Genomic DNA, 11,327 nt, shown 5'->3' on the forward strand with positions numbered 1-11,327 from the left:
CTTATTTATAAGGACCACAAAAATTAAACAAACCCCTCGTCATTAATTTTAGAGTAAAACATGTTTTTGTCTTTATGAAACTTTTCAAATTCGATTTTACTCTCTAAATTTTTTCGTCCTATATTCCATCTAACTTCAAAATATTTCATTACGATTCTCAAAGTGGGTATAATTAATGAGAGACAAAAATAGTGTTCCTGGTCACTATGAATCTTAAAAAAAATTGAGCAAATTTTATGTAGAAAGACTATTTTACCTCTAAGTTTAAATATATGACTAGGACAATAGTATCCAGATACTACAATAGTATTTAAATTGTGAAAAAAAATTAAATATACTTGTGCATCGCACCCACGGGTATCAAGTCTGGTTACTTCTCACCGCACGTTATTTGTGCATGACATAGGGTTAGCTCACACGTATAATTTTTATTTGGTCCAAACTCATACATTTCCTAAATCAGCAAGAGCAACTTCAATAAACTTGAAAGAATATAATTTCGTATTCATTTCATTAATAAAATTGTCGTTATATATCAAAGTTAAAAAAGAAAAGAAAAATCATAACTTATAATAAGGAAACTAATTATATATAAGATAGATTTTAGGCTATAAAAGAAAACTTAATACAAAAATATATTGACATATATTTTAATATATCATAGGCTATAATAAGGAAACTAGATACAAAAATATATTGACATATATTATAACATATTCTCGTAGTTGAAGTGGAAGGTTGTCGTATGTTGAGATTGTTCCGAACATCCTCAAATAAAACCAAGAGAAGATTCTTTGTAAAAATACCTGCAATTTGATAACGTGACGGGACATGTAAGATTCAAACTTCCCAACGAGCAACCTTTTTTTGCGAACAAAGTCAATATTCATCTCGATATATTTAGTGTGTTGATGTTGAACAAAATTTCCAGAGAGATATATCACACTAACACTATCATGGTATACCAAGGCAACTTTTTGAATAGGACAATGAAGCTCTAGAAGAAGGTTTCGTAACCAACAAGACTCAGAAACCACATTGACAACACCTCGATATTCCGCCTTCGCACTAGATCGTGATAACGTAGCTTGCTATTTGGCAGACCAAGAAATTAAATTATCACCAAGAAACACACAATAACTCAATGTAGAGAGTCTGGTATTTGGACACCCACCCCAATCAACATCTGTATAAGAGAGAAGAGTGGATGTGGAAGATGAATAGAGATATAAGCCATAATCAAGAGTACCCTAAATGTAGCACACAATGCACTTGAGAGCATGCATATGCATGAATAAACACACCTATTGCACAACATAAGCAATATCAGGTCTCGTGAAGGTGAGGTATTGGAGAGCCCCTACAAGGCTTTGATAATGAGATGGATCAGCATATGGTGTGTTACAATTAGCACTGAGCTTTGATTTTGTGTCAATTGGAGTAGGAGATGGCTTACAAGATGGCATGTCGGCCTGCTCAATCTCTGTTACATACTCCCACTAAAATAAGAATAGTCCATCTGCAATACAAGTTACAACTATACCCAAGAAATAACTCAACGACCCTAGGTCCTTCATAGCACATTTCAAGCTATGAAGGGATATGATAGACTTGTGAATAGTATCAAAGGAAGTTATCAAGATAATATCATCCACATACAAAAAAATATAAGTCATAATTTTACCTCGTCGATAAATAAAGAAAGAATGATCAAAAGTACTATGAGAAAACCCAAGAGTAGAAACATAATCAGTAAATCTATTGTACCAAGCCCAAGAGGCCTGTTTGAGGCCATATAGAGATTTCTTCAACAAGCATACATGATTAGGATGATTCAGATCCCTAAAACCCATGGGTTGATGCATGTACATAGTCTCTTTGAGTTCTCTATGCAAGAAAGCATTCTTCACGTCAAGTTGGTGAATGGGTCATGCTTTAGAGATGGCTAAATTGAGAACAGTGCGAATAGTTTCCAATTTGACTATCAGGCTAAAAGTCTCACCGCAATCCACGCCAACCTATTGTATTTTGCCATCCCCTACAAGACAGACCTTATGCCTCTAAGAAAACCATCAAGTTTTTCTTTATGAGTAAAAGTCCACATAGATCGAATCACATTAACATTAGATGGATGGGGCACCAACTCCCACGTCTTATTTTTAATAAGAGCATTAAATTCATCATGCATAGCCATTTTCCAATTTGGGTCACAAAGGGCAGACACGGGATTACGTGGTAGGGGGATTTAGTGACACCATTGTTAAGATTTAAATGTCGTTCCAGTTTGAAAATCCCATGCTGACTACGTGTCACAGGTTTGGGAGCCAAAAAAAGAGTGGGCTGATATGGAGGTGAAGGTGCAGGCGCTGGGCTGGGTGAGGATTGTTGTTGTGGCAATTGTGGGCTAGGTATGAGTGGGTCGAATAAAGATGTAGGTTGGGCATCCACTTGCGGGTTGGGCAAGACCTATTGGGCCAGTTGGTTTGGGCCTTGCAAAGGGGTCAAATGGTGGACCACATAAGGGAATTAGGTACAACTTAGCAAAAGGGAATTGGGTTTCATAAAAAATTACATGACGACTTAGTATGGTTTTACGAAAGGACGAATCATAGTACATGTACCCACGATGATTAGATGGGTACCCCAAAAATACACATCGGGTGGAAGGGCTTGAAGTTTTTTTATGGTAGTAAAAGGAAAAGTGGATATCATAAACACCCAAACATTCGAAGATGAGTGTCAGATCCTAATTTTGTTCAGACAATTTTTTTAAAAAAAAAAAGACAAAAAAAAAACAAAAAAAATGACAAAAAAATAGAAAAAGGAAAGAAAGAACATAAAAAGAAAATAAAAAATAAAAAAAGGAAAGAAAGAAAAAATGGAAAAAGGAAAAAACAGAAAAAGAAAAAAAATGAAAGAAAGAAAACGAAAAAAAAGGAAAGAAAGAAAATACAGGAAAAATGAAAAAAGGAAAGTAAGAACAAAAATAAAATAAAATAAATAACAATAAAAAGGGAAAGAATAAGGAGAAAGAATGCTATAAAAAGAGAACGAATAGGGAACACACCAAATTTAAGAAGAGGCACGAATAATAAAAAGGCGAACAAAGCTCATTGTATCGCGTTGACACTACAATTAGGAAAGAAAAAAGGACCTTCAGGTATCCCCTTATTTCTTTCATGTCATCTCTTTCTTTCTTTCTCTTTTTCTTTTTCTTTCCTTTGCTCTTCCTCCCCCACCCCCCACCGCCCCCCCCCCCCCCCCCTTCTCCTATATCTTTTAGTATCCTGCTTGATTCGTTTCCACTCGTCAATGAATCCTTAATCGTTGGTGAGACTCTTAGAATTTTTTAAAAATATTTTTTGTCCAACTTTTTTATATATAATAAAAAGCAAACAAAAACAAAAAAAATGAAAAATGAAAACAAAATAAAAATTGCTATTAACACCATCTTTTTCACATATATTTTTCTCTTTCATTTTGGGCCTAGCCCATTTTTTTCAAAAAATAACTACATAAAATAAATATCACTAGTTACACCACCCCCACTTTTTTGTCAAATCTCTTTTATAATCCTCCCCCAATCCCCATTATTTTTTTCTTGTCCTCCATTGTCTTTCCCGCGTGAGTTTTTACACCCCTATTGATTCCTACGGTTTTTTGTTGTTATTTTGTTGTGTCGCCAACATGATAAAAACTAGTTTTCGTTATGTGAAGTTACAGAAATTAGTTTTTCTTTATGTATCTTGACAAGATTCCATCGAGAAACACATAAAAAACTAGATTCAGTCAAAATATACTGAAAATTATTTTTGTCTATTATATTTTTGTCAAAAAAAATACAAAACAAAAAAGGTATCATCAGCTTTATTTTTTTTTCAAAGCCTGCCACATCGGCCCATAAATTGTTATATTCAATGACTTTTCATGTTTAATAGGAATCAGTTTTGATCCAAGCGCACGTCATGGATGACATTATTTTTAGGCTCTTGCTATTTAGACTACCGTTTAGCTAACTACAACCCAACAACCCCCTTTATACCTCTTAACTACTCATCATACCTTTTTTCTTAAAGAAGTACACTCCCTTTTCTTTTTAGAAATGTCTTTTCAGAATAACACATGTATATTCCAGAAATGTATCTCTAGAACTATAATTCATAGTTCTAGAGATACACTTTTGGAATAGGTATATATTATTCTGGAAAGATATTTTTAATAGTAATAAAATATCATTTAAAAATTAAGATTGTTGATGAGATAAATGTTTATTTTATACCTAATATTTGTTAATCTTATATTTATCCTATCACTAGTGTTTTTTGAGTCCTATCTAAAATCTAATTCTTATCCTACTTTTATTATTCTTTAAACCCTAATTTTAACTCATCTTTCCCATATATTTATTATTTAATATTTCACTTTCATCAATATCATACAATATTTTACTTTTTCCTTTTCATGTGATACTAAGTTTCTAGGTACGTTCATCATTAGTAACTTAATCTATTATACACCTTAATGATAAAACAATTTTTTTATGATGGTTTGTTTCTTTTAAGTGCATTTATTCATTTTCTAATCCAAGTCTATATTAACCATTCAGACTACAATGACTCTTAAGTGATATTTTATTACTATCAAAAAGTCTTTCTAGAATAACATATACATATTTCAAAATTTTATCTCCAGAACTATTAGGTACATGTTATTTTGGAAAGGAAAAAAGGGGGTTTACTTCTTTAAGAAAAAAGATATAATGGATAATTACAGGGTATAAAGGTTATATAAGGGTGTACTTAGAAAAATATGAGTGTAAATAGAAAGAGACTTATTTTCATCCTTTAGATTGGATGAGAAGACGGGGTTTTATTTTGAGTGTTGCTAGGTGCATCCAGCATTCTAAAAAAATGATGAAATTACCCTTGCTTGGTTTTCCTCTTCCGGATCAACTTGATCCGTAAGAGACTTTCGGATCAACTTGATCTGTAACTTCCGGATCAACTTAATCCGGAAGTCTCTTACGGATCAAGTTGATCCGGAAGAGGAAAAATAAAAATTTTGTTAATTATACAAGATATTTAAATATATTTATTTTATTAATTATAATATATTTATAAATATTGATTTATTATAAATAATTCATGATAATCAATCAATCATGATAATCAATCATAATTCTCTAAAAGAGGATATAAATAATTTCAGAGTTAGCAATCATAATGCAGTTTTTGAAATTGCTAACTCTGAAATTATTCATATCCTTTTTTAGGGAATTATGATTGATTAACATAATTGATTGATTAGCATGAATTATGATTAAGATTGATTGATTAGCATGATTGTTGATTAGCATGAATTATGATTATGATTGATTAACATTAATTATTTATAATAAATCAATATTTATAAATATATTATAATTAATAAAATAAATAAATATATTTAATTATATTATAATTAATGAAATAAATATATTTAAATATCTTGTATAATTAATAAAATTTTTATTTTTCCTCTTTGTGATTTTTTTAGAATGCTGGGTGCACCTAGCAACACTCTTTTATTTTTCTTCAAAGGACTTAACTCATTTAATTAATAACTAGAATGGGACCCAGTTGCAAGGTTTTAAAAAAAATAAAAAATAGGAAGTGAAATAGTAATAGAGAGACGTAACGAAAAAAATAATAATTACTTTTGTTTTTTTTTAAAATAAGGTTGTACCAAAAATGGAAATGATAGAAATTTTTTTATTATTTTCATCATTCAGATTGGATGAGAAGAGGTTTTTTTTTTACTTCAAAGGACTTAAATCATTCAATTAATAACTAGAATGGGACCCTTCAGTTGGAGGCTTTTTTTTAAAAAATAAAATAAAAAGTGAGACAGTAATAGAGAGAAGTAACAAAAGAAATTATTAATTAAATTTTTTGTTTTCTTTTTTTTAAAATAATAAGGTTGTACCAAAGCTAGTTGGAAGTGATTGAAAAAAATGCTTTTGTTGTTGTATTTGCATGATAATAATAAGAGAGACACTAAATTACATGAAAATAAGGATAAATAATCATTTTTATCCTTGAAAATATAAGTTGCTAACAAATTTATTCCTAAAAATAAAAAGTTAAAATTTAGTTCATGAAAAAAAAAATGTTTTTGTCATCGTATTTGCATGATGATAATAAAAGAGAGTATAGTACATGAATATAAGAGTAAATAATCATTTTTATCCTTGAAAATATAAGAGGCTAACAAATTCATTCCTAAAAATGAAAAATTAAAATCTAGTTCATAAAAGTGTAAAAAGTGCAACAAAATTTTTCTCTTCATTAACTTTACTCCGTTAACGTTAATGAATCAGCTTATGTGACATATGCGGACAAAAATGTTTGTTCAGATGACTTTTATCAGAATGTTGATGAATTAATTTGTCATCAAAATATGATAGACTAATTTGTCACTTTCATTTTTTTATTCCCTTTTTTCTTCCGCTATGTTTTTTCTTCCCTTTTCAATTTCCTTTTCTTGGACCACCACCAGCCACGTTAATGGGATATTCCCAACAACCTTTCCTTTTCTTCCTTTCCTTATTTTTCTTTTTCCTTCTTTTACAAATCTACAAATTCTATATCCAAATCAGATCTACGGATTCCACAATCTTACCATTCACTCATAGGTCAAACCCAAATACAATCAACCCATCATTCACGCTTGAGTTTAGATATTTTTCGGTCATCTACTTTGTTCAAAGCTTCGACTTCACCATTCCTACTAAGCAACACAACAACCATGTGGGTGTCAAAGAGCTTGCGGAGGAAGCACATGAGAGAGCAAAAGATTTTGAGAGGAGTCAGGGCGTGTGGCGACAATGATCCTCAACTTGGTGTGAGAGAGGTAACTCGAGTGAAGGACAAAGGTGATGTAAAGGGTGTGGCTGACCTTGATTGACAGGACAATGAGGAGGCCAATGTTGTTTTGTGTAGAGAGTATTCTGATAAAATATTTGTTTTGATGACAAATTAGTCCATCGAGATTTTGATGAAGGTCACATGAACAAACATTTGGTAACATTTCGTCTGGACATATCATGTAAGCGGATTCATTAACATTAATGGAGAGAAGGACGAATTTGTCATATTTTTTATATTTTTATAAATTCATTTTTTATGTATGAATTTGTTAATCCCATACGACTTATAGGTACAAGAATAACTATTTATCACAAAAGTAAAAATAACTGAAATTGAAGTGCATGAAATAATAACACATGATAAAGGAGTTAGATGGTGACACGTGGAAGAATAAGTGATTGCTATACAGTTTTATTAAAGCTTTTAATTACTTAATTGATACACAATAAAATATGCTGAAAAACTTAGAAACAAAGTAAAAAATTTAGACACTCTAGATAAAATTTGAACAACTTGATTATCTTCTCTTCCAACTAAACTCAAAGTAGAATTATGAGAGGGAGTTTTGGCTTGCAGCTGGAGAGTTAAAATAGAAGCCATTGTAGATGCTTCCATACAAAACAGGTGTTCGGTTTTTATTAATTATTACTAATATTACTTTAGTAATTCACATAAAAAACAACGGATTATTTTTTGTTACAAAAACAACGGGGTTTGATTTAACGAAAACATTAATTTCTCATGAAGTATTGAATTATGATTTTAATTTGTTAAAAATAATAATTGAGCCTATAAAAAAAGGTTTACCTGATAATTCTCTGGAGTTAAACAGATTATAAAATATCATAATTTGTAATTGGTAGTATTAATTGTTAAAGAATTTCAAGTAAAAACATTTATAATAATAATAATAATAATAATACACTCTATTGAAAATGGTTTAATCTTTCCCTAAAATAAGAAAATAGTTAAATCTTTTTTTAAAGAAATAACATTTACCTTTTCTCATACTTTCTTTTTCAAAATTGTAAATTTGATTTATTTTGAAAAAATTATGCATACAATTTATAATTATAAACTTTTATTATTCGTATACTATTATAATTTGCAATTAATTTTCCTATATAATTAATATTTTTGATTTTTTTTAAAATTTTTATGTTTAAATTTTCTTAAATTAAAAAGTACTCGTATAATATATGAAATACTAGCTAACATAAAATGATACACCATTTGTAGTCAAGAAACATGTTTTTGCCTTTGTTTTGGTTTTCAGAAATTCAAGGTTCTGTAATTTTTTACTCTCAATTCTATTTTTTTTGGGCCGTAAAATATTTTAATGTAGTAGTGGCCTACTGGGTCTCCTTTCTGGACTGGGCTCAAGCTAGTTAGGGTTTGACTATTTGAAGCAGTTGCACTAAAAGCTCATGAGCCGTTAGATCATAAGAATCTGATAATAGTCGTCCGATGAATTCCCTATTCATTCTATAAAATGACAAAGAAATCACCTCTTGCGTCGTCATCTCTGTTATCCTTTATTCTCAGCCTCTGCATACAAAATTAGGGTTTCATGATTCCTTAGTCTTTTTTCCAATTTTCAATGCGCTTCTCTATCTGGTCGATGTGGATTAACTCGACTCCCATTCGACTCGTTCCCTTGAAGCAATAGCGATTTGTGTTGTTCTTTTTATATCTCTTCCGCAATCCCTTTGTTTGTGGAGAACTTTGGAGCAACTAAATCAAATTTTCTACCAAAGTTATCATTTTTTAACTGGGTTTGCGTTTTTTAGTAGATTGATTAACTGGGGTTGCGCTATTATCAACCGTGATGAGCCTACAGACCTGTAATGATTTTGCGGGTATGATCGCAATCATTATTGAACATCTAAGGGACTGAGTTCTCTAATGTTGCTCCCAGTTTTTTCAATCTCTTCTTTTAGATTTTGTTTTCGGAAGTTTGATTTCTTTTCTGCTTGATTTTTTTCTAAATATGTTGCTTTTAATTAGTTGAGTGTTAATGTTTGAAAGGCTTCTGGTTTATTTAAGATTTTTGCTTTGCACTTTTTTCATTGTGTATGGCAATGTTTAATTGAAGCCGATATGTGTGTTCCCCTCGCTATCCGTTGTTGCAATTTTGATGCTGCATTTTGGACGTCGGGGAACTAAATCACTATTTTCTGTTTTCTTCAGAACTTGTTTTTTTTATTTGATGTATTTATTTATAATGAAAAGATGTTGATTTTATTATGTTTTTGGGCCACCAGGTTGAATTTCTGGATTTAAAGTTTACAAAAATTGTGTTTTCTTAATAGTTCGGGATCTATGTTATTCATGCGTGAAAGTTTGGTGGGTTAGGATGAAGCTAAATATATAATCCAACACTTGATCTGAGTAATTGCCTGTGATGTAAAATTATTCTATGCTTCTGAATCTACACGTTTATTTTTGAGCAATTATTGTTAAATGTTAATTCATAGTCGTACTTGTAAGAATTTGTTAATTGTCCTATTGACATAAATTGTTTGTTGCATTGGCACATGTTGACTAGTGTATCAACATATGTTTATTTGCTTTGGAGTTCCGTTTATTCTTATAACATCATGTGATGAAATTGGAAAAATCTTAGGACACCTTCCTACACAGCAAACACTGCTGTGGATGAGAATAAATTTTCCATGCTGATGATGTGCTTAGTCTGTTCCCTGCATAGTTGGCCAATAACAAAACTCAATTCAGAGGACAAGAATATTTTGAATAATCTGGAGAGATAGCATGTCATTGAAAATTCAGCAAGTAGTAGTATTTGATTAATTGGCCATTGTTATAAACGAAGCCCAGACCCAAAAGGTAAAGAATTTGGATAACCTGAACCATTGCAAAGATAATGGCATTTTCGTGGAAATAAATTTGTTGACACCATATTAGTGAGACGGTTTCTAAGACATTTTAATCTGGATATCTCAAAATTCATTCGCAAGGCCGAAGAAATGGAAGGAAGGAAAGAGATTGAAATACAATGGAAGTGAAATAGTGTATATTATAATAACGAATATCACCTCTATTTTATTAATGAATCATCAAATAAAAAATCTTTTTTTCTTTTTTAATAAGGCATTATCAAAAAATCAAGAAGGATAATAAGAAATGGCCTAACCAGGTTAAAGGGTACAAACAGAAACAGAGATAACATAAAGCAATAGACCAATACAGAAATAAGCATATCAATCCCGACATAGTTTATTAAGAGTTATCATAGGAATCATCTCATCCCCAAAACAAAAGCCATATACCACCACCAAACAAACCCAAATGTACTTGAAGACCAAAAAGTCTTCATGCGATGTTCACAGGCAACAAATATAGCCGCAAAATATCTATCATCTATCCAATGATCCATGTTACGTAAACACAAATGAAGACTGTTTATCCAACCTCTGATTGAATATAGTTCCTCACCTTGTTGGTATAAAAATGTAACTAATCCAGGTTACACAAGAAACAGGATGAAGGGCAATCAATCCCTTTTACTCTCAACCGAACTCGAGTTAGAAGCACATCTCTACAAATTTTCCAAACAAGGAGTTTAACTCTAGGGGGCACTTTCAGCTTCATCTTCTTCAACAGCACCATAAAGGGGGGAGTATGCAGAATTATATTTTAATTTGATTTGGTTAATATTAAAAAGAATAAATAATAATTCAATTAAAAAATGATTTGTATGATAGTTTTTTTGTATAAAAAATCATAATTATTAAAAGGTCAAATTTTTTAAAAATAATTGTAAGTTTAACACAGCAGAAGCTTGTTTCATGGTTATTTAGTGACTATGAGAAACGTGTTTTTGACTTTTTTGTTAAAGACATGAAACTTGACAAAATTAAGGGTGAAAATAGCAACCCCTAAGTAATGAAAGTAAGCCCATGGATTGTTATAAGAACAGCTTGGCCCAAATCATGCAATACGGCACTGCCAAGGCCATCGCTAATTTGGAACAGCCAAAAGTACTAAATAAAATAATTAAAGATAAATAAAAGAAGGTTAAGATCGACTTATTGAATAGATTGTTGCTTCCTCCATCTCCAAGTTATTTTCTCCACCCGTACCAAAATATATATATATATATATATATATATATATATATATATATATATATATATATATATATATATATATATTTTTTTGGATTGGTCATTTTAAAAATCAAGATTTATAATCAATCTCAAATATACTTTTACATTCTGAATTCATGTTAAAAGTTAAAAAAGGGGTGAAAAAACAACGGAATGAAAAAATGTTGGCACAACTCCATGTAGCAGCCCAACACAATATCAACTCAGACCAACAATTTATGGCTTAAATAATTTCTTAGTATTTATAAAATAGTGATTTTGATTTTGCTACCTAAATTATTGTACCACA

General features: G+C 30.6%; 4 non-coding genes across 4 annotated transcripts; all 4 read left to right on the top strand.

Moving 5' to 3' along the window:
- The first annotated feature begins 8,726 nt into the window (after positions 1 to 8,726).
- Positions 8,727 to 8,811, top strand: LOC113001074 (small nucleolar RNA SNORD25). Its single transcript, XR_003266406.1, has one exon. It is a non-coding gene; the product is annotated as a small nucleolar RNA SNORD25 (small nucleolar RNA).
- A 122-nt stretch (positions 8,812 to 8,933) lies between these two features.
- On the top strand, positions 8,934 to 9,078 carry LOC113000994 (small nucleolar RNA snoR136). The gene has a single exon (XR_003266303.1). It is a non-coding gene; the product is annotated as a small nucleolar RNA snoR136 (small nucleolar RNA).
- Positions 9,079 to 9,255: 177 nt separating this feature from the next.
- On the top strand, positions 9,256 to 9,343 carry LOC113000981 (small nucleolar RNA snoR31). The gene has a single exon (XR_003266289.1). It is a non-coding gene; the product is annotated as a small nucleolar RNA snoR31 (small nucleolar RNA).
- Positions 9,344 to 9,502: 159 nt separating this feature from the next.
- LOC113000968 (small nucleolar RNA snoR31/Z110/Z27) lies at positions 9,503 to 9,597 on the top strand. The gene has a single exon (XR_003266272.1). It is a non-coding gene; the product is annotated as a small nucleolar RNA snoR31/Z110/Z27 (small nucleolar RNA).
- Positions 9,598 to 11,327: the final 1,730 nt, after the last annotated feature.

This window comes from Glycine max, chromosome 2 (assembly GCF_000004515.6).
Source record: "Glycine max cultivar Williams 82 chromosome 2, Glycine_max_v4.0, whole genome shotgun sequence".
Classification (NCBI taxonomy): Eukaryota; Viridiplantae; Streptophyta; class Magnoliopsida; order Fabales; family Fabaceae; genus Glycine; species Glycine max.